Genomic DNA, 20,573 nt, shown 5'->3' on the forward strand with positions numbered 1-20,573 from the left:
AGCAATTGTGTTAAATTCTTATAATAAAAACAATAATAGAAGCATAATTACGGGAACATAGTACTACGAGCTCTCACAGCATATCTAAAAAATGAGCCAATGTGCAATATAGTTTCATCATCTGGCAGTTGTAATGAAAAGGTAAAAGCTAGCCTGAATTGCCCGATGTTATGGCATTTCTTTTTTAAAAGGAGGCCTAAACAATGTTTGGTATACCTTACATAAAATGTACAAACAAATGAAAAATTTCCTAGTAGACACGAAGGAAAGTTTCAATTCTATTAAGGACTCGGAGGCGAGGATTATGCTCTGCTTTCTTTATTTTCCAACACCAGCAGATTCAACATTCACATAAAAAAACTCTCTTTCCCATGAACCGTAGGGAAAGGGCAGTCCAAGAGGTCAACCAATCAGCATCCACGCCAGTCCTTAGGATCCGGGAACTGCTGGGACACCTCCTCTTTCTTTGACTGCGAACCGGCAAGACATCAACGAATTCCATTAGTCCATCTTAGCTGAGTCCGGCCCTGAAAGGAGTAAGACAATATTGAATGAATCCGAACTTAACTATCTCAGTTATCACAAAGCAATACTCCACTGAGGAACAAGGTTAAGAAAACACAAGGATAGTCGACTATCACTTTCAAATACAGTTATACCCAAACCCGTAACACTCTGTACCAAAGAGGAAAGACCAGTACTTATACCTTACGGTGCTGTCAACCTTCACAGGTTAGGGTGGGAAAGAGCGACTGACTACTCAGGAACTCTGGGAGGGAATAACCCTCGCCTCCGAGTCCTTAATAGAATTGAAACTTTCCTTTGTGTTTACTAGGAAATGTTTAATTCTATGGCAGGACCGGAGGCGAGGATTATGCTCGTTCAAAGCTTGTCTACCACCAGGGAAGCCATGTCAATGACCGGTTTAAAGTAGAACCTTTTAAACATCGAGTCTGATGACCAGTCGGCGGCATTGAGAATATCCTCGAGACGCGCTCCGAGGGTAAAGGCTTTGGAGGCCATAGCTCCTCTCACTGAATGGGCACCAAAGTGCGAGATGTCAATGCCGGCTTCCCTCATGATCCATATGACCCATCTTGCAATGGTGGGAGAAGAGACAGCCTTGAAGGGTTTCCTGAGAGAGATCAGCAGTTGGTTTACGCCATGGGGATGGTGCTCACTCGTCATGCTCTCATACGCCTTGAGGCAGCGCACCACACACAACTTGGGCTGACTATCAAAACCCAGGTAAGAGATTATCCTAGAGCTCGACTTAGTGCGGCGAGAAATATGAAAGGTGACCCCTTGAGGGGAAAAAATGCGACCGCTGAGATCAAGAGCTCTCACATCCGAAACCCTCCTGCAGGAGACCAAACAAAGGAGCATGGCCAACTTCGCGGAGAGTTGCTTGCGCGACAAGTATCTAGTCAAAGGCCACGACTGAAAAAGACGCAAAACTTTGTTAACATCCCACAACTGGGAGTACCGAGGCAGGGGAGGCAGGGATAAGCGAATACCCCGCAATATCTTACACACAAAAGGGTGTTCGCCCACTGCCGCGCCTTGTACCGGGTCATGGCCCGCTGAAATTGCCGATCTGTAAGAATTTATGGTGCGGTAAGCCAAACCTTCTCTGGCCAGGGAAGCTAGAAAATTCAAGACATGTACCACTTCGCACCCCGCGGGATCTTGACCCCGGCTAAGACACCAACCCACCCATCTGGACAAACCCGAACGATATCTTTTGTTGGTGCCGGCTGCCCATGCTGCTGCCAGGATAGTCTGAGCGTCTCCCGATAAGCCACGGAGTCTCCAACATTGCCGGAAATCTGCCAGGCCATGAGGGGCATTCGATTCTGCAGGACTAACGGGTGAGGCTGTCCTTGGGGATCCCGGAGAATCATATGATCGATGAGTAGAAGGATTGGAGAATCCCAAAGAAGTTCCAGAAGAACTGGAAACCATACTTGCGACCTCCAATACGGCGTGACCAGGAATACCCTCGCCTGCTGTTGGCGAACCTGCGCTGAGAGGCGCATGACCATTGCAAACGGTGGAAAGGCGTACCCCGTCTCCTGGGACCAGTCCTGAAGGAAGGCATCCGTTGCCGCTGCCAGGGGATCCGGCTTCCAACGGAAGAATCGGGGAAGCTGATGGTCCAGGCGCGAGGCAAAGAGGTCCACTGAGAAGGGGCCCCAAAGGGCGTGGAGCCTCCAGAAAACATCGGGGTTCAGTTGCCAGAGGCTGACATCCGACCACTCCCGGGAACACCAGTCCGCTACTACATTGGCCGCACCCGGAAGGTACTCCGCCGTCACCGAGACGCTGTTGTTCAGGCAAAAGGACCAAAATTCCTTGGCCATGTCCGCTAAAACCTTGGACTTTGTGCCTCCCAGGTGGTTTATGTAACGGACAGCAGACACATTGTCCAGCTTGAGAAGGACGTGACAGCTGATCTTGTCCTTCGTCCAACATTTGATGGCGAAGGACCTGGCCAAAAGTTCCAAACAATTGATGCGGAGGCGTTGTTCGTCTGCGGACCATTTTCCTCCGGTAAATGAGTCCCCGCAGCGAGCTCCCCAGCCCGACCGGCTGGCATCCGACTCGATGACGATGTCCGGAGCCGAACCGAAAATGGCCCTCCCATTGCAGGCCTCCATGTGGTCCAGCCACCACTGCATTTCCAGTTTCACCTCCTCTGTGAGGGGAACGAGCTCTGAGTACTGTAAACCCTCTGAGGTGTGTGGCTTTCAGCCGCTGAAGGGCCCTGTAATGCAGGAGACCCGGGAAGATGGCCTGAATGGAGGAGGAAAGGAGACCCACCACCCTGGCCACTTGTCGAAGGGAGGTGGTGGGACGCGCCAAGGTGCGCTGGAGTGCCCTCCGGATCTTTGAAATTTTCCTGGAGGGGAGACTCAATGTCTTCTCCACGGAGTCTATGACAAACCCCGACCCGTCGTTTGCTGGGCCGGAACCAAGAGGGATTTCTTCTCGATTACGAATCCTAGGTCCTGCAAGAGAGACACCATCGTTTGAAGTTGCCTTGCGAGCAAGGTGGAAGACTGAGCCACTAGGAGGATGTCGTCGAGATAAATCAGGAGGCGGAAGCCCCTTGGTCTGAGGTACTCCACCACGGGCTTGAGCACCTTGGTGAAGCACCATGGAGCCAAGGAGAGACCGAAAGGTAACGTCGTAAACTCGTACACCTGCTCCTTCCACAGGAATTGAAGGAACCTGCGATGCGGGGGAAAAAATCGGGACGAAAAGGTAGGCGTCCTTCAGGTCGAGGCGTACCATCCAGTCGTTTGGGCGCAGGAGGTCGCGCAGCAGGTGGATTCCCTCCATTTTGAAATGGCGGTAAACCAACCAGCTATTGAACTCCTTCAGATTGATAACCGGGCGCTGACCTCCATCTGTCTTGTCTACTAAAAAGATGTTGCTAAAGAAACCACTCAGGTGGAGGGAGGAGCCCACGATCGCTCCTTTGTGGAGGAGATCGTGAACCTCTTCGTCCACTAGAGCCATCTGGGCGGACGTAAAAACCAGAGGACGAGGCCGGGATTCCTGCTGCGGGGTGCCGTAGAACTCTATGTGAAACCCTTTTACGGTCTGAAGCACCCACGAATCTGACGTAATGGCCTCCCAATTGCGAGCGAAGAGAGCCAACCTGCCTCCCACCGGTAAATGGGGGTAAGGGGAGAGACTCACCTGATTGATTTTGGAACTTGCCTCTGCCACCTCCCCTGGCTCCTCTGCCTCTTCCGTTCCTACGAGACTGGAAGAATTCCTGCTTGGGTTGATCAACCGCCTTCTTGAAGCCTTTGTTGGGAGCTTGAGCGTAGAAGCGGCCGGTCGAGCGCCCCCGGCCACAACCGACCCCGACGAAAACCTTTGGATGAAACACTCTTTTAATGGACGCCTGAGCCTTATCAAGTGTGGTGAAGGTGGAAACAAACTTCGTAAGTTCCTTTACAAATGGCTCGCCGAAAAGACCCCCATCCGCCAAGTCCCCCAATTTTGGGTCCACTTTAAGTAGTAAGGAGCGGCGCCTCTCTGCTGCTAGGGCGCAGTTTGCATTCCCCAGGAAGACGATAGCTCGCTGGGTCCAGCCTGAGATAGACTCCGGGGAAAGTGTGGTACCAGAGGCTTTTGCCTCTTCCGCAAGGTCTAAAATCTTGGTCAAAGGACCGCAAGCATCCAGGAGCTTGTCCTGGCGAGCTTTCCAGGACCTATCAATCCCTTTCTTGGGATCCCGAATATATTTCTGGAGGAAAGTGGCCATTTGTGCGTCAATCTCCGAGTGACCGCTACTTTGCCCGGAAGGGCATGCCGAGGGCACTCTGCCCTCAAGCAGGCCCTAACCTCCTTTTCCAGGGGCTTCCTCATCCTGCTGGCGACAAATTGCGTCACTTTTTCTCCTGGAGTCCACATAGATGAACGGGGATGGACTAAGTCCTCTGGGACTAACATGTCCGCAGGACCTTCTGGCATGCTCTGTGTTGGGCGCCAAGGTCTGGAAGGACCGGGCTCGTCAAGGGACTCTGTAGGAGACTCACAGTCTTCATCATCTTCGTTTTCTGGGTAGAAAGGGCCACCCTCATCTAAGGGATCTACCTGGGATACAGGGGAACGCGCCAAGAAGGATGCTTTAAGGCGCTCAAAGGCCCCCCCCATCCACAGCCGCCTCCGCTTTACGCTTGGGGCGTGGTGGGGGCTGACGTTCCCCTGAAGCATAGGCGCAAGCAACCTTCATAAGCCGAATCTCAAAAGGACCCATGGCTGCGGCGACGGCGTGGTGGATGGAAGCGTCCACCGCGTCGCAAAAGTCATCGTCCACCGGGAGAACCTGAAAGGTCTCTTCCTCAAAAAATTCCCCTTCCATAATACCGGTGGCCAACCAATGCGACTCAACAGTCTCAACTTTTGGCGAACCTAAGGTTCTTAATATTGTGGTAGGAGTAAAACCTAAAATTTTGGGCTTGCAAGCAAGGAATTTTGGGTAACCAACCCTGGGGCCTACACCCACAAAATCAAGGGGGTATTTACGCTGCCAGAAGTGATAGGCAGAAGCTAAAAAGACTGGGTCGGCCCCAATCGGTATGACAGCCTTATAATAAATGAAGAGCTCACTGGGACTCTACCGACTCTCGGGCGGGCGTCAGGCTGCAAGGTACAGAACCGAGATCGGGTGTCAGTGCTCCAGGCTGGCAGGCTTCTCGCTCGGCGGGTACACTAGGACAGGAACTTCCTGACAGGAAAGCGTTCCCGCCGAGCGAGCAACTTCAAAAGAGAGACGCGCGGCACTAGAGCCCTCCGCCGGCCGCTTAATAACGCCGCAAGCCCGCAAAAGAGAACCGCGAAAGGAGCGATGAGAACGCTCCCGCGGTCAACGTAACTGAAGGCACCTGCAAAGCAAAGCGCAGCGCTCGCGTGACAACAGTGCCCACGAAGACAATACCTAACAACATAAATCAAGGAAACAAGCAAAATCATAGAGGCTAAGAAAGGAACTTATCTGCTGGCGAGCAGGAAAAGGAAGAGGAGGTGTCCCAGCAGTTCCCGGATCCTAAGGACTGGCGTGGATGCTGATTGGTTGACCTCTTGGACTGCCCTTTCCCTACGGCTCATGGGAAAGAGAGTTTTTTTATGTGAATGTTGAATCTGCTGGTGTTGGAAAATAAAGAAAGCAGAGCATAATCCTCACCTCCGGTCCTGCCATAGAATGCAAAGTGCAACATAGATTGCCCAGATTTGCCATCACAGGGGCATGGGCTAAGATCTGAATTCTTCACAAAGCCCAAAGGGAAAAACAGCAGGAATTTTACTGTGTCTGCTCTAAAGTGAAATAATAAGGAGCGATCTCAATGCCCATGTGTGCACAAGAGATAATTAGTGGGGCAACTTAGTGGAATCAGATACGCAGTAATATTAGGCATTCCCTCTTCTTTGTTATATCTTACGGAACGCTCACAGTCATATAATGCTTATTGGACTTGTTTTTTATTTCAATTAATACTAGTTTCCAGATTCATAAAAGCACACTGCAAGCCAATCTTTAAATATGCTGATTTTACATATGCTAAGCAAGGAATATGGAGACCTCTATCACGTCCAAGACAATTGTTGGAAATTGGATTTTTGGTAGGCAAGGGCATGTGCCAAAGTCAGGCAGAAACCACTACTCTAAGCAGGATAAGGGAGTTACACTCCTAAAATAACCCCTGCTCACCCCCTTGGTAGCTTGGCACGAGCAGTCAGGCTTATCTTAGAGGCAGTGTGTAAAGGATTTGCACATAACCAGCAGTAATACAGTATAAGCACTACAAAAGGACACCACACCAGTTCAGAAAAATATCCAATACTTTTATATACTTTAGACAAGACCAAAAATGATAAAAATCCACAATACAGTACTTAAAAATCTTCGGTTAGCAAAATATGCTTGAAAAATAGTTCCTTGATGTCGATAGCTCCGTCCGGGGCTATCACGGTGTCGTGAGCAAACAAATCCAAACAGCTCTGGCTGACGGCGGCATCGCGGGCCAGCTACCGTGTCGGGAAGACCCGCAAACAGTACCTTTTAGAAATGCAGGGCGTCGGCGACCTCTCGTTGAGCTTCTGAAAGCACGGCTTCTACAGGCGTCGGTTCCGGAGGTCAGTGCAGGAGTCGTCGGGGCCCTCAAACTCACACGCGTTGCAGATCGATCTCCTCTCTGTTCAAGTCAGGAGTGCTGGCGTCGGCAGGCATCGAGTGCTGCGGTGTGAAGGGCAGCGGTGCGGCGTGCGGTGCCTTCAGGTCGCGGTGCGAGCAGCAGCTCGGTGGCGGCATCAGATGGCGTCGTCGGTGAGACCAGGGTCGCGATGCAAATTGAATGCAGTGCTCGTCGCTTATTCCTCTGTTGTAGCACAAAACACACAGTCGCCAGTGCTGAGGGCAGAAGAGCTTGAAGTCTTTGCTGTTGCTGAGACTTCTTGAACAGGGGGCAAGCTCTACCTCAAGCCCTTGGAGAAACTCACAAAAGTAGATTGCAGAAAGTTCAGTCCAGCCCTTTCACTGCCCAAGACAGAAGCAGCCATTGCAGGCCAACACAGCAAAGCAGACAGCAAAGTGGTAGTTCCTCCTCATAGCTTCTCCAGCTCTTCTTCTTGGCAGTCTTCTTGATCCAAAAGAGTTCTGGAGTTCAGGGGTCTGGGCTCCAATATTTATATCTCAAAATCCTTTGATCAGAGAGTGTCTGTGCCCAGCCAGAACCAGTTCTGCCTTCTCTGGTGTGACTTCCTGGCAGGAGGTGGAGACGGCATGGTCAGAGGCAGATCAGGCCCTATGAGGTGGAAGGAAATCTCCACCCCCTTCCCCAATTGCAGACCAGGCTTATTCAGCCCTTTCCTGATCCACCTAGACTATCTGGAGCAACTCCTGCTCCCCAGCCTTCTGTCATCCAAAACCCAGACAGGCAATCCACATTCCAGCAGAGACACACGGGATGACTGAGCAAGAAAATTCCTACTTTCTAAAAGTGGTATTTTCAAACACAGAATGTAAAAATCACCTTCACCAAAAGATGCATCTTTAAATTCTGAGTTCAGGCATACTAAACGTTATTTTTCTACCTATTTCCCAGGGACAGTTGTGGTTATAAGATATTATAAACAAACTCTGCATTCTGTCCTATGGGAAACAGGCAATCTTGCAATGGCGAAAAAATGTAATTGCCCGTGATTCGCAATCAGGACATGCCACACACACACCAGGGCATGTCCTACCTTTCACATACACTGCACCCGGCCCACAGGGGTACCTCGGGCCTACCTTAGGGGTGGCTGACATGTAAGAAAAGGGAAGGTGAGGGACTGGCCAAGTCGACATGGCAGTTACAAACTGCGTGCAGAGTCCGCAAAGGCGGGTCTGAGTTACCTTTGCAGGGCTACTCACGTGGGTGGCACAATCAGTGCTGCAGGCCCACTAGTAACAGTTGATTCACAGGCCCTGGCACACTCTGTGCAATTTACTAGGGACTAACAAGTAAATCAGATATCCAATCATGGAAACACCAATCCATAACACAATTTACCACTGGAGCACTTGCACTTTAACACTGATCAGCAGTGAGAAAAGTGCGCAGACACACTACGCCAGTAAAAACAGAGTCAAAACCGTGAGGTCAGAAAGCAAAAACTTGGGGGAAATACGCCAAAAGATGCCAAATCTAACAGAAAACCAGAATTATATCTCTTGACAGACAGGCTGGCTCATTTCTTCAAATTGCCAACCACAATAATGCCGTTGTGCTCTGATATGATCTTCTAAGTAAAGCAAGCCCAACTCTTCATGGCAAATGAAGTGAAAAGAAGATATGGGGACTGAGAGGAGTTTCCTACAGAACCGATTTTCTTCAGTCTGAATGGCCTCACATTTCGAGTTACCCCACAGCTCTGCCTCATATGTTGCAATAGGGATGCATTGAGTTTTGTAAATCTAAAGTAGTGGGATGGGTGAACCTCCCCCTGTTGGCTTCAGGAGACTATATTAGGATCAAATTACCCTTAACAGCTTTATTCTGCACTGATCAATATTGGAAGTCCATGACCCTGTGGCAGAAAAAGTAAGCCCCAAATAAAAACAAGCATTGGCATAGCCAATAGGTCTCGCTTTTGGGACCTTATAAGTATTTAGTTATGCAGCACAATATCCTTGGTGTAACAACATTAACTGTTGCATGGTTAAACAGTTATAAGGCCCCAAAGGCAAGACCTATTGGCAATGCCAATGCTTTTTTTTTTTTTAAAGGACAAGCAGTGCTATCAGGCTCCGGCTGCCACTTAGAGGTAGAGAGAGAGAGGTGTGTAGAGAGAGAGAGAGAGAGAGAGGTGTGTAGAGAGAGAGAGAGAGAGAGAGAGAGAGAGAGAGAGAGAGAGAGAGAGAGAGAGAGAGAGAGAGAGAGAGAGAGGTGTAGAGAGAGAGGTGTGTAGAGAAAGAGGGGTAGAGAAAGAGGGGTAAAACAAAAGGGTTAGAGAGAGAGGGGCAGAGAGAGAGGGGTAGAGAGAGGGGTCGAGAGAGGTAGAGAGAGATATAGAGGTAGAGGTAGAGAGTTAGAGAGAGGTAGAGAGAGTGGTAGAGAGGTAGAGAGAGAGAGAGGTAGAGAGAGAGAGGTAGAGAGAGAAAGAGAGGTGTAGAGCGGTAGAGAGAGAGAGGTAGAGCGGCAGAGAGAGAGAGGTAGAGAGAGAGGTAGAGCGGTAGAGAGGTTGAGGAAGAGAGGTAGATAGGTGAGAGGTAGAGAGGTGGGGGTAGAGAGAGATGTATCACTGCCAAAATGCATTTACTGAAGTTCCGGTGACATTTCAGAAACATAATGACGGTAAGGTCCGTTTTAAGCTTTTATTGTTTTGTCGGGAGTGGATTTTACTCTTACAGATCACGTTCCCAAGCAAAGCAATTAGTTTAAGAAGATTTACGCATTTGTTGTCATCCACTCCGTGCAGGATGACCAATCCTCTCACTAACCGAATTCCCATTTTATGACAAGGACGAGGGCCAGAGCTAATGTTTCCCACATGCTGCCAGGTTTCATTCTGTCAATGAAAAGTCTTTTAAGGTACTGTAGTTTATCGGCAGATCGTGCTTAGCTGCGCCTTAATTGTTTTTGAATGCGCAACTACGGCGGAACATATGAAAAGTGGTTCTTCTGAGTAAGGTAACACAAGATTTCCTTAAAATGAAAGGCTTTGAGTGGCCCTGTGGTACACTGAGCGGTTAACCCCGCTTCTCCTTAATTAGGGGCCTTTGCTGCGATCCACAGCTGCAGAAGAACAGTAATCATATTGGCTCAATTGGAAGAGTACAGGATGACACATACGGTCCTTAATAGAGGACAAAAATCACTGAAGGTCTTATGTAGGGCAGAAGCCATGGGTGGGCTTAGGAAGGGCAGTGTCCACATACGGACAAAGAGAAAACATGGTACACAAGGGGCCTAGAAAGAACTTGGTACACAGAGAGCAGAGGATACACAGAGGTATCCAGGGAGAGGAGAGGGTTCAGAGGAGTCTAGAGACGGCTAAAGGGAGGCAAGGCCCCAGGAAAGGGGCTCGAGGAGCCAGGTTGTCAAGGATCCAATAGAAGCCCAGGTGAGGAGAGAAGGCAGTCGCCTCGAGAGCGACAGCAGCCAAGAGCCCAGTGGTCCCAGAAACTCCGAGAACTCTGGGGACCCCAAAGGGACACCGCTCCCAGCGGCCTCGCGACTGCACTAGAGTGTGACTAAATAGCAGCCTGCACGGATTCCAGAGTCACCCACCTGCCTTCCCATTTGCATTGGTCGAGCAAGCCTCTGGGTAAAGTTAAAATATAACCACGGGAGCGTTTAAGTATTGTGCAAGAACAAGACTGGATTCACAGCAAGTGCGTCCTCCAAGTTTGCCGCTGACCGCGGTCCCCGCAGGGGGCCACTCGGCGGTCGGCGCCTTAGTGGCCCCGGGGCACCGGTCACCCCTCCCCACTCCATACTTCGGGGGGGGCGGGGGCAAGGTTCCTGATTGTGCCCCCCTCCGTGTCAGGGGCCGGAAGTGACGCGAAAGGCGCGTCACTTCCGGGCCCAGGTGTGAGGGGAAGGCTATTTAGCCTTCCCCCACCCTCACTGGCGACCTCTTTGTCGCCCACCTCGCCTTATCGCCGCATCTAGGTCGTCGCTTTGTCGTCGTGCTTCTTCATTAACGGTGAGTCTTGCTGCACCCACTCCGCCCCGGCCCTGTCCCTGGGCAGTACCAGGTCGACGGGGCCCTGTGGCACGATTGCCACGGGCGGAGGGGGCACAAGATACATGCTTGTGCGGCGGCCAGAGAGGGCGGAAAAGTTAAGCAGGGGGGGGGAAGCTCGAAACGCACTCGGCAGCCGCCGTTAAACACGGTGCTCATGCACAGTGCTCAGAGTACCGGCGGGTCGAGCTCGCGTTGTGACGCTGGCCGATTCATTTAATCTCCCGTGCCTGACCATATAAGTAAATACAGTGCTCATGCACAGCGCCCCAATACCTTCGGGCGAGCTCGCGCTGTGATTCCGGGCAAAGCACTTAACCTCCCCGTGCCTGGAATTTGATGGAAAAACGGTGCGCTGGGCGAATCACTTAATCTCCCCGTGCCTGAACATATACGTAAATACGGTGCGCAGGCACAGCCCCCCAGGACCTTCGGGCGAGTTTGCGCTGGGATCCTGGGCAAAGCATTTAATCTCCCTGTGGCCGGATTTGATGTAAATACAGTGCGCACGCATGGCGGTCCGGTTACCATCGGGTCGTGATCGCGCAGTGACGCCAGGCGAATCACTTAATCTCCCCGTGCCTGGACATGTCCGTGAATATGGTGCTCATGCACAGCGCTACAATGCCGGTGGGCGAGTTCGTGCGGTGACGCCAGGCAAATCATTTAATCTTCCCGTGCCTGAATGCAGATGTAAATACGGGGCTCATGTACAGCGCTCCAAGCCCTTCGGGTCGAGCTTGCGCTGGGAACCGGGTCAAATCACTTAGTCTCCCAGTGCCCGCGTGGGTATGTAGTTACGGTGCTCGGTACAGCGCCCCAAGTCCTTCGGGCGAGTTCGCGCAGGGGCTCTGGGCAAATCCTTTAATCGCCCCGTGCCCGAATTTGTATGTAAGTACGGGGATCAGGTATAGCGCTCCATGGCCTTCGGGTCGAGTTCGTGCTGTGACCCGGGCCAAATCAGTCGCCGAATCTGTCGCCGAGGAAGGTTGCGTGCCTCGCGGCCGTGGCGCCGTCCTTTACTGGGCCCCCCAGGCGCGATACTGTGGGGGGGGGGGCGCGAGGAGGTGTCGTCTGCTGCACTAACGTCGCAATGAGGGGATGTAGCTCAGGGGTAGCGCGTATGCTTTGTAGGTACAGGCCCCAATGTAAACACTGTACTATGTAAAGCGCTCCAATACCTTCGGTTTGAGCCCGCGCTGTATAATAGGAGCAAATTATTTAATTTCAAGAAGCCTTCTCTTTATCGGTGCCTGAATCGGTAAATGTAAACACGGTACTATGTAAAGCGCTCCAATACCTTTGGGTATTGCTTGCGCTATATTATATGAGCAAATTACTTAATTTCAAGAAGCCTTTTCTTTATCGGTGCCTGAATCTGTAATGTAAACACTGTAATATGTAAAGCGCTCCAATACCTTCGGGTTGAGCCCGCGTTGTATAATAGGAGCAAATTATTTAATTTCAAGAAGCCTTCTCTTTATCGGTGCCTGAATCGGTAATGTAAACACGGTACTATGTAGAGCGCTCCAATACCTTTGGGTATTGCTTGCGCTATATTATATGAGCAAATTACTTAATTTCAAGAAGCCTTCTCTTTATCGGTGCCTGAATCTGTGATGTAAACACTGTAATATGTAAAGCGCTCCAATACCTTCGGGTTGAGCCCGCGCTGTATAATAGGAGCAATTATTTAATTTCAAGAAGTCTTCTCTTTATCGGTGCCTGAATCGGTAATGTAAACACGGTACTATGTAAAGCGCTCCAATACCTTTGGGTATTGCTTGCGCTATATTATATGAGCAAATTACTTAATTTCAAGAAGCCTTCTCTTTATCGGTGCTTGAATCTGTAATGTAAACACTGTAATGTGTAAAGCGCTCCAATACCTCGGGTCGAGCTTGCGCTATATAATATGCAATTATGAGCCCTTCTCTTTATCCTGTCGTCGGAAATGGCAGGGGTTGAACTAGGTGTCTTCACGGGTTGGAGTTAGGCGGGAACCCTAGTCGCGATATCCCCCATTTGCCCGTGATATATACGTGTTATATTCCCGGTCTGAACTGGCTGCATGCTCTGCTGCTGCTGTCTTAGTGCATGGCTTCCTGATTTAGTATTGGTCAGTACTACGGCAAGCCACCCACCAATACCACAAAGGTAATGCGGTATAGGTACCATACAGTGTACGACGTGTCTGTTGGTGCCACGCTTAATGGCCCGTGCATGGTATCACGGGAAATGGAACCCTGTCGCTTATGCCAAATCACCCCAAAAAAGTTTTGAGTGGCCTTTGATAGACAAAAGACTCGAGGAGGTGCATGGTGTCGCTGGGGAGGCAGTTCCGTTATGGCGGAGCACTTGCTCGGCCCGCGGGAGGTGGCGGGATCGATGCCCGCACTCCATTGAAGTAGTATTTATCGCCACTGCTATCAACCGGTCTGATACTTTTCCGCAATGAAATGCACTCAATGGATTGTCAGGAAATGACGTCAGGCCAGAATATTATCACATTTGGAGATAGTGCTTATCCATGTGTCCTCGCATGGGTTTTACTGGCTAGGGTTATAGAGCTGGGTATGTCGCTTCTTCAAGGGTGCCCCGTGGAGAGGAGTTCAGCTTTACCGAAAGTTACGAATCGATAAAGATGTAGTTAATAAATAGTGATTATTTGGCATATATCCTTTGTAAAGACCTAACTAAAACGTCAAAATGCAAACCTGGTAGCTAGAGGGCGTAGTGGTCAAACACTAGTACCATCAAACATGATAAGGCGCTGAAAGGGCTGTGCAAAGGGGGTGACCAAGGGTTGTCTGCATAGAAGGTGACATCGCTGTAATCTTTCTTGTCAACTCGGAACCCAATACACTTTAAATCTGCATCTGCACATGCATAGTATTTAACTTTTATGATGCGATGGTTGGACGCTAAGATGTACATTTTTGGGTCGTGGGTGAAATCAACAGTCTCTACTTTGTGATTTAATGCAGACTGTTGACGAGTCAGCCTGCAAAGGGACTAGTAGAAGTAGCACTCGATCACGTAATATTGTATTTTGAATTAAGCGCCCAGTGCCTGGATGTGTAACGTAAATAGGGCATTCCTGTAAAGCGCTCCAACACATTCAGGTCGATCTCGCGCTATATTAATATGCAACATGTAATTGCGGGCTGCCTATATAGGCAGATCCATGATACCAGTGCATGCATTGCTCGCAAGATTTTGCTCCATATACTCGAGCACGTAGGAGACTAGCGGGGTTCACGGCCCCAAAACACCAGCACTGCACGGCCGGGAGCTGCCTGGGTCCCCGCTGATCGCGGGAGGTGCAACACATGTGGCGCTCCCTGGTTAAGGTTATCGCCCCCCTCCCGTCGGCTACGCTGCCGTTGAGGGTGGGGGGGCAGGCAGTGGGCTGCGTGCGGCAGGCACAATGGATCTGGCACGGGGATTGTTTAGTATGATACGAATCTTGTATGCTCCCCGTGCTTGAATGTGTAATGTAAATAGGGTGCTCAGGTAAGGCGCTCCAACACCTTCAGCTTGCGCTATATAATTATGCAACATGTATTGCTGGCTTCCTATAAGGCAGATAAATAATACAAGTGCATGCAATTTTCACATACGCGATTACTGGCATTAATAAACCCCCCGCACCTCAATGGAGAATCTGGTGCGGGACTCGCGCGGTTCGGGCGGGGAGCGGGTAATATGGTATGAATGTCGTAAACACCCCCTGCCTGAAGAGGTAATATAAATACGGTGCTCATGTTAAAGTGCTCCAATGCCTTCCGGTCAGGATCGCGCGATATAACTATTCATCATGTAATTGCAGGCTTCCTATAAGGCGGACACATGATACCAAGACATGCACTGTCCACATCACGCGATTACGGGTATTACTAATCCCCCCCGCCCCGCAAGGGTTAATCTGGTGCGGTGCTCGTGTGGCCTGGCACGGCGATCGTGTTATATGGTACGAATCCCCTATTCTCCCCGTGCCGGCTTGTGTAGGTTCGGTGCTCATATACAGCGCTTCAATACCTTTGGCGTCGAGTTTGCGCGACACAAATATGCAGCATGTATGTGCTGGCTTCCTATAAGGCAGATACTTGATACAAGTGCAGGCATTTGTTCACAAAATTTGCACCAATACCTTCCGGTCGAGCGCGCGCTAGATAAATAGGCAACATATGGTGGCTGGCTTCCTATGATGCAGACACATGATACAGGTACATGTATTACTCACAAGAAGTTGCTCGTGCCCAAATTCGCGCGCATTAGGCGATCCCGGGCATTACGACTCCTCCTGCACCTGAACGGGTTATTTGGTCGGTGCTTGTGTCCGGCGCTCTAATTATTTGGTGCGCAGTACGGTTTGAGCTAATCACTAATCGACCGTGCCCGAATAAGGTATGTAAATACGGGGCTCATGTTCTGCACCCCCAACACCTTCGGGCGGGTCACGCGGTGACTCTGGCCAGATAATTATTATCCACGTGCCTGATGATGTATGTATATACGGTGCTCATGACCGGCGCGCCATTACCTTCGGGTCGAGTTCGCGCGACATATAAGGGCTAATTACAGTAAGGGTCGCGCAGTCCGATCCTGACCACACGTGACCACGTGTCGCTCGTCTCCAACCTTTTGCTGAAAGGGGGCGTGGGTCGCTTGTCATTGTTGTCTCGTTACCCACCCCCATTGCTTACGGCCTCGCCCTCCCAGGTGCATCAGTCCTTGGGCAGGGCGGACCAGTGTGGGGATAGTCCTGACGTAGAACTGTCATTGCCAGGTTAGTAACAGTTAAACACGGGTCGCTGCCGACAGTCTTAAAGAGGTATGCTTAAGCCCGCAACTGGCCCCGCCAACATGCTTATGTGGGCCGCCTTCAACGGTCACTGACATGGGGAACTCACACATATCTAACTGTAACCTAGAAACCCGGGTGGGTGCCTAGTCGGGCAGGGCAACGCAACCGAGATAGAATGGTAGTTATTATCTAATGCTAAAGGAAGTCTGGATGGAGCCACTAGATGGTGTAGATATGGGTGCAGCTCAGCGCCCCAATCCCATTGAATTCGGGGACGCACTGGCATAGCGGCAAAAGAATAAGTGGTCACCACATAGCGCATCACTAGGGCCTAATCACGGCAAGGTTACCGGCGTGATTGTCCAAGTGGTTGCGGGTGCGCCGCTCGCGAGCGGATTGCAACCCGTGGTTTTCCTCTGTCTCAAATCGACCGATAGTTCATGGTTAAGCCGTTTGGCCTGCAGAACACTGAGCTGGGCTCCATAACCAAGAGTTAGGCCTGCAGGAGGATTAGCTGAAGGAACCATATAGGAATAGGTCCAGATGTACTTTGGGGGGCATTCCCCTGCAACCAAAGACAGATTTCGGGTTGCGCGATGAAGACCTTCCACCCGGCTGGTGGGTGGTATGGTTGTTATATAGCAAGTGTGCGGTCGTTCAAAGTTTGGTAAAGACCACGTAGAGCCCCAGGGCATCAGGGCATTATTGACCGTGCAGCACTCGCTACGTTCAGAATAGGGCCGGTATTTGCACCAAAGTCTCCGGTTGGTTCCCACAGACTTGTCTGCTCCCAAGGTTATCCTCCAGGGGTAGAACTTGACCTAAGGGGGTATTGCCTGCTTCGGCGGCACAAATAAGCGATAGCTACGCCGGGATGGAGTTACCATGCAGGTCCTGCCACCACTGGGTTCCCCCCAGGTGATGGGATCAAGTTAGGTGGGACCGCGAAGTCTACGGTTCTTGGGAAACTTCCTGCAGTAGGGCATTTAGCAACAGATAAGATACCAGCTTGTGAGTATCAGATATCTGCTTTCCAGCAGCTCCGTGCCCTGGGAGCACACGCGTTGCCCTAACCCTGTGGCCCTCCCACAAGGGAGCCGGGTAGCAAAACAAGTGAATAGGCTCCTTAGGCGGGCCTCTGGCCTTCAGCTGGGTGTAATCACCATCAATTGAAGACAGGCCCAGGTAAAAGGGGCTTTCCGTAATGCTTGGAGGACCATTGCGGTTGGTGGCACCCCCCACCGGAATCACTGGTCGCGTACGGCAGCTGCAGGAGACTGGTGCTGCTGTCCCAATATCTGGGGTGTCAGCGGGGCAAATACAAGGGGACATTATGACAGCGCGCAACGCTTAAGCCAAACAGATTCCCGAAGCTGGTATGCCTATGGGATCATCACTGAGCGATCCGTAGGGGCATAATTCCTATAAGGTATAAGGGATGGGGGGCAGGGGCAAGAGTCGCCCCTTGCCCATGGTCACGCGCTGGCAGTGAGGTGCACTCCTGTGCCCCAGGTTAACTATCTGAGGGGACTGTACAAATGTTAAGTAACCCTTCTCGTCATAATAGTCAAAGCGGGCAGGCCCAGGATGGTGAATAGGTGTAACCTTCCCGCTGGGGGGGCGAATAGTTATCGCACATCTTCACAGGCCCCTCTATTTCAACAGACCCCATCCGATTGGGATGGCGTCTAGGGATTGGGGACATAGATGGGGCCATCTACAATCCAGGGCTATAGCTCACTGGTATGTCTTGGGCCTGTGGTTATAAGGGATCTCACAGGGTTTGAGTCCCGCCCCAAAGGGGTTTGGGCTTTATTCGCCATGAGATGATCCGGGGGAATGTAAAGGGGTACTTCGACTTGGATGGAGTACACCTCTCCCAAAGAGGCATGGATCTGTTTTATTGGATTTAAGCGAAGCATTGGTGAATAGAGGGTGCAGGTAAAGAGCTAGGTTGGTGGGGGGCCCTGGCTGCGACGGTTAGCCGCCTCCAGGGCTGTGGCGGAGTTACAGGGCGATCTGGAAGCAGGCCGGTACAAAGGGTACCTCTGCACGGCACCACGTGGTGCCTGAGCCAAAACGAGGAGCCTCCAGAGAGGTCCCGGAAGCCGGTCGGCGCCCCGCTAGGCCTGTGGGCGGTTGTGGGCCTGAACAACCGGGGGCTTGCTATGCGACGCTCCGCCCCGAGAGGGGGGGTGTGAGTAGAATCTCAACGGCACGTGATCGAAAAAAGAATCACTTGGGGGGCAGCACTTGCGGGTCGTTCCCGTGCTGCCCGGCTCATCAGGCGGGGCAGGTGAAGTAGATGGCCGCCTGCCCTTGGATCGCCCGTAAGATAACCCACCTATTACATATCCTGGAATTATGTAATAAATCCTGCAGCATTTGTTACCCAACTACAACTGTTTCTTGTGTCTTCTTTGGGTAACCTAATTTGGGGGAGGGGGGTGAGCGGGGTGCCCCTGGGGGTACTATGCCGCTGACCGCGGTCCCCGCAGGGGGCCACTCGGCGGTCGGCGCCTTAGTGGCCCCGGGGCCCCGGTCACCCCTCCCCACTCCATACTTCAGGGGGGGGCGGGGGCAAGGTTCCTGATTGTGCCCCCCTCCGTGTCAGGGGCCGGAAGTGACGCGAAAGGCGCGTCACTTCCGGGCCCAGGTGTGAGGGGAAGGCTATTTAGCCTTCCCCCACCCTCACTGGCGACCTCTTTGTCGCCCACCTCGCCTTTTTACCCTCCCTACCGCTTACCCGGCGTGGTGTGGTGGGGTGGGGTTTTTGGCTGAACGTTTTAATGTTTTTCTTTTCGTTGCAGGCGGAGTTACAGGGCGATCTGGAAGCAGGCCGGTACAAAGGGTACCTCTGCGCGGCACCACGTGGTGCCTGAGCCAAAACGAGGAGCCTCCAGAGAGGTCCCGGAAGCCGGTCGGCGCCCCGCTAGGCCTGTGGGCGGTTGTGGGCCTGAACAACCGGGGGCTTGCTATGCGACGCTCCGCCCCGAGAGGGGGGGTGTGAGTAGAATCTCAACGGCACGTGATCGAAAAAAGAATCACTTGGGGGGCAGCACTTGCGGGTCGTTCCCGTGCTGCCCGGCTCATCAGGCGGGGCAGGTGAAGTAGATGGCCGCCTGCCCTTGGATCGCCCGTAAGATAACCCACCTATTACATATCCTGGAATTATGTAATAAATCCTGCAGCATTTGTTACCCAACTACAACTGTTTCTTGTGTCTTCTTTGGGTAACCTAATTTGGGGGAGGGGGGTGAGCGGGGTGCCCCTGGGGGTACTATGGGAAGCGGCAGCTGTTCCCCCGCAGAGTCCCCGACGCACAACCTGACCGGATCTTCGTGTAATCCGAACCTTCGGTTCCCAAGGGCCACAGCAAACAAAACAAGAAGAGGAGGTGGTGGCCAGCTGGTGGGTGTCAACAGGGAGTAGGGGGGTCGGTCGCAGAGCTGGACCGAGAGAGACTCCTAACAGGGCGCTGAGAGTGCGCATCAAGGGAGCCACAGAGAGGGGGCGCAGAGCGAGAGGACCCGAGAGGATGGGGGCGCTGGAGGGAGGCACAGATAACCTTTGCAGCAAGGGAGACCATAGGAAGGGGTACAGAGCCGGTGGGGAGAGAGGGGGCGTAGGGCCGAGTGGGGAAGCAAGAGAAAGGACAACGGGCGGGCTGGGGCAGAGAGAAGGGATGCAGAATTTGCACCGAAGCGAAGCACGGAGCTGCACCGGAGGGAGGTCCCCGAAGAGTGGAGGGGTACAGCCGAGGCGGTGGGAGCAGAGAGAGTGGACTATCAGCGGCACCAGAGAGTAGGGGCACAAAACCGGCCACAGAGAGAGCGCGAAGAGTTTATTATTGTGGGGGAGCACAGAGCAAGAACCACGCAGAAGAGTGGAGTACAGGCACCGCGATACGAGGCGCAGACTCCCGAGAGTGGTACAGTTCGCATCGGGCCGTAAGAGGTGTGCGGGCGATCACCAGGGGCTGCAAACACGGCCCACCATGGATGGACCTGCAGGAGCACAGGGAGTAGGAATGACTGGGTCTGCATAAGGAATGAGCAAACATCGCCATAACGCACAAGCATGTATCATTTATACTCAACGCTCCCTGTGCTGTTATGTTCCCTACCTGTTACCTCGTAAAGAGATTATAAATTTCACGTTGCTCTATGAGCGCGCAGATGCTTGATTCTGGTACAGCTATTGTACAAACGCATAAAGGAATAGACTGGTCACAGGCAGTGTCTGTACTGTGGTACAGGTACTGGCATGGAGCATACTGGGGGGCTCTGGACTCGAGAGCACATCTGGAGATTCTGGAAAACAACACAGACTTTGAAGAAAGGGCACTGGTGGAAGTGCACCCAGAGGCGTACCTTACATCCCTCCCAGCCGCTCCTCTTCCAGCTCCAACGCTTAAATTGGTGGCTTCGGAGAGGAGACACCAGTGCTGGCGCAACCACCAGAGGCTCCGAGCCTGGCGGAACGGACAGTCAACAAACCCAGGTAGAGAACACGCTGCTGGGAGCCGTGCGCCTGGGAATAGAGAGGAGGAAGGAGTAAGTGTGTGTGTGTGTGTGAGGAGGGGATGGGGTACAAAAGGGTGGGTACAAAGAGCGGGGGGTCAGAGGAAACAACGAAATAGAATTAGTTGTGGAATGACGTGTGAGGATAACAGAGGATTGGCCCAAAAAGGGACTAAACGATGGGCAAGATAGGAAAACAAAAGACGGGAGGCCAGTATGAAAGGAACTACCCCAAGTCCGCGAGTGGTGCAAGCAGCAAAAGAAAATTTTTAAAAAGCACGTGAGTGGTGCGCGTGCAGCAGCGGCAAAAGTGAAAGTGATCGCGCTCCAGATGGTGCCTCGGGTGCTGAAAGCTGGCGGCTGGGCGTGTGCACGCGCACGTAACGGCAAGAGCTAGGCCAGCAAAAGCGTGTGGTAGCACTTTTAAAAGCCCTCTTACTAAATGTCTCGCAGATCAGCGCATACGCTGGCTCAGGCAAGACCTAAAAAGT

The 20,573-nt window shown here is 52.0% G+C and overlaps 1 protein-coding gene across 2 annotated transcripts in view; it reads right to left on the reverse strand.

Annotated features, from left to right (window-relative positions):
* FLOT2 (flotillin 2) overlaps positions 1-20,573 on the reverse strand; it is a 456,818-nt gene that overhangs the window by 387,290 nt on the left and 48,955 nt on the right. The gene's annotated exons all lie outside the window — the stretch shown is intronic.

Source organism: Triturus cristatus, chromosome 3_2 (genome assembly GCF_964204655.1).
Source record: "Triturus cristatus chromosome 3_2, aTriCri1.1, whole genome shotgun sequence".
Classification (NCBI taxonomy): Eukaryota; Metazoa; Chordata; class Amphibia; order Caudata; family Salamandridae; genus Triturus; species Triturus cristatus.